This window comes from Thermobia domestica, chromosome 2, assembly GCF_964235325.1.
Source record: "Thermobia domestica chromosome 2, izTheDome1.hap1.1, whole genome shotgun sequence".
Taxonomy (NCBI): Eukaryota; Metazoa; Arthropoda; class Insecta; order Zygentoma; family Lepismatidae; genus Thermobia; species Thermobia domestica.
The window spans coordinates 144,895,775-144,901,829 of NC_137455.1; the positions used below are offsets into that span (position 1 = coordinate 144,895,775).

Consider the following 6,055-nt stretch of genomic DNA (forward strand, 5'->3'; position numbering starts at 1 on the left):
TCTATTAAAGTTTTGTTCTACAGTCCTCAATCTTGAAACGTGGAATAGCTTATTTCTTCCACTTCTGGTGTAAATAGAGGGTTAACGGAATAGATGGAATCAATTCTTGCAACACTTAATGGCCTTCAAAAAACAGCTTGTTGCTAGCTCTTACCCTTTTTCCTTTGTGGAAATCAAGATTAAAATACGAAGCAGTATATCTAGTTAATTTTTACAACTTTTGGATTAATCAGAGAGATATTGGTGGAGATGCTATCTTTTCTTAAGATTCTGAATTGATTACAAAAAAAAATAAAATAAAATAAAAAAATAAAAAACTAATTGCTACTATCTATTACTGTTTTTGTTCTATGGCGACCAATGTTGAACCCGGAAACGATTGATTTTCACTACTTCCGGTTTGTATAGAGGGTTGGCGGAAAACCATTTCTCGGTATATCCTACCCAATGGTGTCATGCAAACCGATTCTATGATCAGTATATTAAGTTGATTTCTATTGTATAGTATAGTATTACTATAGATCAGTATAGTATTACTGTATGATATTATTATTATTATTATTATTACATTGGAATTATAATAATATTAGTAATGGTGACTATGATTAAAACATATAGTATTTTTATATTTTTTATATTGATTTTCGAAAATAGTACTAGAGAATTACTAGCACCTTTATTTCATCAAGTGCTGGATCGAGAGGTAAAGAGAATTTTAACGACCGGTTCCGGAAATCTGAAAAAAAAAAAATAATAATAATCAGTTAAGGCGAATCGGTGCAAACTGTCTGAATGACACAACTGCTCCTACCGTTTCTGCTCTTTTACCAGTGAACAAACGGACGGACGGACGTAGCCGTTCCCTACGACTTCTGATACTTATACATAGCGTGGTTTGGAAATCTGAATAAATAAATTCCCATCTTATAAAGCAAGCTCCACAATAGCAAACATTTTTTTATGAAACGTAGTATGTTATTATTATTATTATTATTATTATTATTATTATTATTATTATTATTATTATTATTATTATTTAAAAAATAACTTTTGTAATTTTGAATTGGTCAGAAAAAATAGCCTGTATAACGATAAACTTCCTAAAATTACTGGAATTGCATTAAACATGACATCTTTGTTTAAGATTTCCGAATGAGATTAATTACTGACGAATAAAATCGGTCTATGGTAAGAGAAGTTACTTCTTCCAACTTCGCTCGCTTCTACTGTGCATAGACTACTAGTTACTCACCATTAGAATATCCTATCTTCTATTCTAAAGCGGGGAAATATGATAACTACAAACAGACTATAATGATTAATCATTGCTTTACGCGATTTGTTAATGTGTTTCACTGTCAATTCTAGAGTTCCAAAAACATGTTTTTGTCCAGTTATCTTTCTTGGAGACAAAACTAGGAAAAATTTATGAAAAAGCATCAATCAGCAGGATAAAAGCAAAAATATTTGACAACATTCTGCTGTTTTCTTGTATAACATGTAATTCATCCGATCTGTCTTTCGCATGGGAGGTTGAGTGGAAACTGGTTTTTGTTTCTAAAAGGGGTTGGATATTTCAAGAACTAAAGTAAAGTCATATTTACTTGGAATGTCATTATTACAACATTCATGCCACAGTAAAGCTACCTTGGGTTAGAACACACTACAGCAGAAAATAAACCAAAATTTGAATAACTATTGCTGCTCATAAGGCGAGTTACTTTTTCTTTCTTTCTTTCTTTTTGTTTAAATCTAGGCTCTAGAAAACAGGTAAAGACTTCTGTATTATTTCCGTAAATTCTGCAGCAAGTAACTCTGTAGTTAGCATTCAGAATAAATATACAAACAGGATGAGAAGAACTTTTAAAATGTTGAATCTTTAAATATATAGAAAAAGGATAATAATCTGCTTGTTACTTGTACCTCTGGCGCGTGGGGTCCCTGAACTTTGTTATTAATAAATACTGTGACTGTGGGTGTTTTCGGAGTTTTCTCGTTTCTTCACACATTCTTCATTCCACCATTATCATTCATCTCATTATCATTGTCCTTTAACCTCGGTGCGTAATCGCGAGACATTAAACTAAACAAATATCTCTTCACTATTTTTAAATTAGGCCCCCCTAAAGAACTATTTTGAGCTAAATGTCATAACAATTCCATCTTTTGACAGGAAGAGAAATTTGAATTCTTAAAATACAAGAATAAGTTTATGTTAAATATGTGAAAATAACCTTTACGTATTTTAATTAATAGTACTCGATGACTAAAATAAATATAGGATTATTCTAAAAGAATTCCTTCTTAGAATTTTAGTATCTTATATTTATGTATATTTATATCACTTTGTGTTTAATTACGATCCCACTTGCGCCAATAAAAACAAATAAGAAGTTTTGCACCTTTGCTTCTCAATCCATTTTTTTTCTGAGGTAGGGGGCACAGTGGTTCAGTGGTAGGGTTCTTACCTCTACTGCGTGGAGTCCCTGGTTCATTCCCCAATCAAGTGAATTTGTAGTAGACAATATCGTGTACATGGGTATACTCCCACATTCTCATACCCCCAATTCTATCATTATTATTCGCTTGCCTTAATCATCCTCTCCCTTTTCGTAAAGGACAGAATCGTGGGACGTTATTCTGAAAAATTTCATTTCATTTCTTTTCTGAAGTAGATCAATGTCAAACTAAAGTCCACAATTCCATTTATGTTTAACTTAAAAACCAAATTTATTTGTATAATTGTCGCAGACTGATATTTTAACATTATATATTCTATGTATGGAAAACTTAAGGGAATACATGTTGCTGTATGAATCCGAAAGATAATTTCCAACCCTGGGTTTATCCGAACTTAATATTTTAGCGTAATTTTATGAATTCTTTTAACATTGTTTTTCTATCATGAAATCAGCTGACACTATATATCGCACTATCGTATATATATATATATATATATATATATATATATATATATATATATATATATATATATATATATATATATATATAACTGTTGTAAATAACTTTATGAAAATTCGAATTGCACACTTTATTCACAGTCCTTCTACCTAAAACTAGCAAGAAAAGAATAGCACTCAGTCATAAAATAATCGAATAGTGAACTGCGCGGAAAATCGTAAAATTCATGGATGGAAAGAGAATCAAGGGTTGATAATATGTAAAATAAATAAATAAATAAATAAATTGTAGTGGCTTAATCTACACCAAAACATCCGCTTCATGTCTAAAGAATCATCTACATCAGTAACCAATAAGTTTGAGTACTTTTTGGGTATTATTGCCCTCTAAGTTGTAACGAGTAAAGACAGCAAAGTGCTATAGATTCAGCTGTTAACTATTAGTGTGTGAAATTTTCCACAAACTTTCAGCCAACCGACAGCACCGGGTAGCATTTATTGGATATTTTAGATCTCTGCGTTAACACAGGAGGGTCAAGAGGAGCAAAAAGGTAAAGAAACGGGTTATTTTAACCAAAAATTCCAGTTTTTCGCGATTTTCCCGCCTCAGGTACATGATGGAGACATATGAATGGTATTGTTTGAAAAGCTGTTCTAATCTAAAGAGAATGAGGTACAAAACATGACCCTAGGATAAATAGGGATGTCTCACGAAGTTTTTTTTTTTTTTTTTTTTAATCAGAGATCAGGGTCTTTTGCGGTAACCTGGACCATTGTGCGGATCGTTGGTAAATATTTTTTTCCTCCCTTACTATTCAAGATAGAAGCTTGAAGATTTTGTACACACATTTAGTATACACCTTTGTATTTTTAAGGTGATTTTCAGATGTCTGCGTTAAAACAGGGAAGTCTAGAGGGGCTCAAAATTTGATTTTTTTTTCAGAGAAAAATCCCGATTTCTCTCAAAATTTCCCACCTCAGGGACATGATATGGAAATGTGAATACTACCGTTTAAAAAGTTACTCTATTATTAAAAAAAGGAGGTATGAACTATGATCCTACGATAAATAGGGAAGATGCTGTAGCCGCTTGACTAAAAATCTATAATTTACCTTTTAATAAAGCCGAAATTTTAAAGGAATAGACAATAAAATGAACACTGAAGATTTTATTTGTAATTAAAAAGCTTTCTTCTTTCTTCGCCTCCTCTTTTTATCAAAAGGGCAAGGAGAAGCATGTCTTTTACGTTGGTTTCAATTCGAACTCTTCTCATGGTAATACAAATTGTGTTTGGTATTTTTCATTTTTTTAAAAATAAAATTCGTCGTATAATAATTATTTCGTTTTGTGTGACATAAAATCTAATTTCTAAGTAACTGAGAAAATAACATGTTCATTGTGTTACTCTGATACATACTATCAAATAAATTCTCACCAAACACTGTAAAATGTCTAATGTGTTTACATTGTTATATTAGTTAATACTCTAGTTTTACTTACCACACCCACATGATGAAAGTAATTGCGAAAAAAATATGGTAGGTAACGCCTGTAATAGGTGACTAACACAGTCAAGTCAGACAGAGTTGGCGGAATAATTATGTCACACCCAAGGTTCGATGACCTATATTTTATAAGGTTTAGAAGAAGTTAGAGCTTTCACAGAAGGCGTACGTAACCAATTACTACGATTACACATTATTGACATTTTCAAAGTGACAATTTCAGATGCTGTTATTCCAGTGTCTCTCCTTAAGTTTTTCTTTGTTCAAATACAATCAGGACTCAAAGCTTGCATCAGACGGATGCGGACACAGTAATATTTCGTTGATCGCTATATTGTGGAGAATGTTATTGAGTATCCGGTGCATACTTTTGGAATATCGTGAATACTCAGACATCAGAGAACATTTTTAGAATCGTCTAACAACTTAGTCATGTATTGTAGATTGGTATGCTTTTATGAAGCATGATCTCACGTTTATTCGTAATATCGAGTATTAATGTTCTTTACCTTCCTTACCATACAACTCTACAGCACTGAGTGGGTTTCATTCATCAAGCGCTTTATTGTTCCCTATATTCTTCGCTTTTTCTTTCCAGTTCTTCACTTTCATTATTCTTAGCTCACTATTTACATTTTCTTAACATCTTTGTTTTAGTCTACTTGTTCTTCTGGTGGAAAACATCTTTTCGTGTAGTATCTTCTTTACTATCCGTCCATCTTCCATTCTCTCTACATGACCAGTCCATTGCATCTGTTGCGTCTTTGTAAATTGTTCTTCCCTGAAAATGACTTCAATTTCTTTGTTGGTTCTGTTTCTTCATTTGTTATTTTCTTTGAGTGGCCCGAAAATCTTTTTTATTATTTTTCCTTCGAATATTCGTAGTTCTTCTTAGTTCTCCTTCGTTTTACTAACGTTCCTTGAACTTGTATATCTTATGTCAAATTTACCATTCATTATAGTTTCGAGGTGTCATTTTCATTATATTACTATTACTTTATTATTATTATTATTATTATTATTATTATTATTATTATTATTATTATTATTATTATTATTATACATACTGCTGTATATTATTATATATTGTGATGTTGGTTTATTACAATCTTTCACTTCATTGTTTGTTTTGTTTCCTACATCTTTTGTATCATTTTACATTTTTCACACTCTTTTATTCATTGAATATCAATTCTTAAAATTAACAATTCTTACATAAGAAGCATTGTGGTCATTGACCTCATTGATTGGACGGTGACACATATGCTCACACATCCCGAAACTCCCAATTGATTAACCAGCCAATAGTTTATCCAGAATATCTTCTTTATTTTGATTATAGCATCAAAATTTACTTCATCATAACTCTCAGATTTATTTCAGATCTCGTTTTTAAATAAGGATTAAAACGTCATTTAAAATTCAGGGGATTTCAATTAAAATTTAAATTTATCTGATACATTATGTAACGGTAATATTTTTGGAATTTAATCTCACTGGTGTGAGGGTCCTTTAAAATATTAATAACTACGCTACAACATTTTTTAACATTTAAGTCAACATTAGAATTCATAATTATTAAAGACAATATCCCTGCTCACCCAAAAATATGATTTAATGCTATTATG

General features: G+C 31.1%; 1 long non-coding RNA gene across 1 annotated transcript in view; it reads right to left on the minus strand.

The window, feature by feature from the left end:
- The window catches only part of LOC145679744 (uncharacterized), a 37,861-nt gene extending 36,536 nt beyond the window's left edge, over positions 1–1,325 (minus strand). Inside the window, exon 1 of the long non-coding RNA XR_014130520.1 lies at positions 1,253–1,325. This is a non-coding gene — a long non-coding RNA (uncharacterized LOC145679744). The remainder of the gene's footprint in view (positions 1–1,252) is intronic.
- Positions 1,326–6,055: the final 4,730 nt, after the last annotated feature.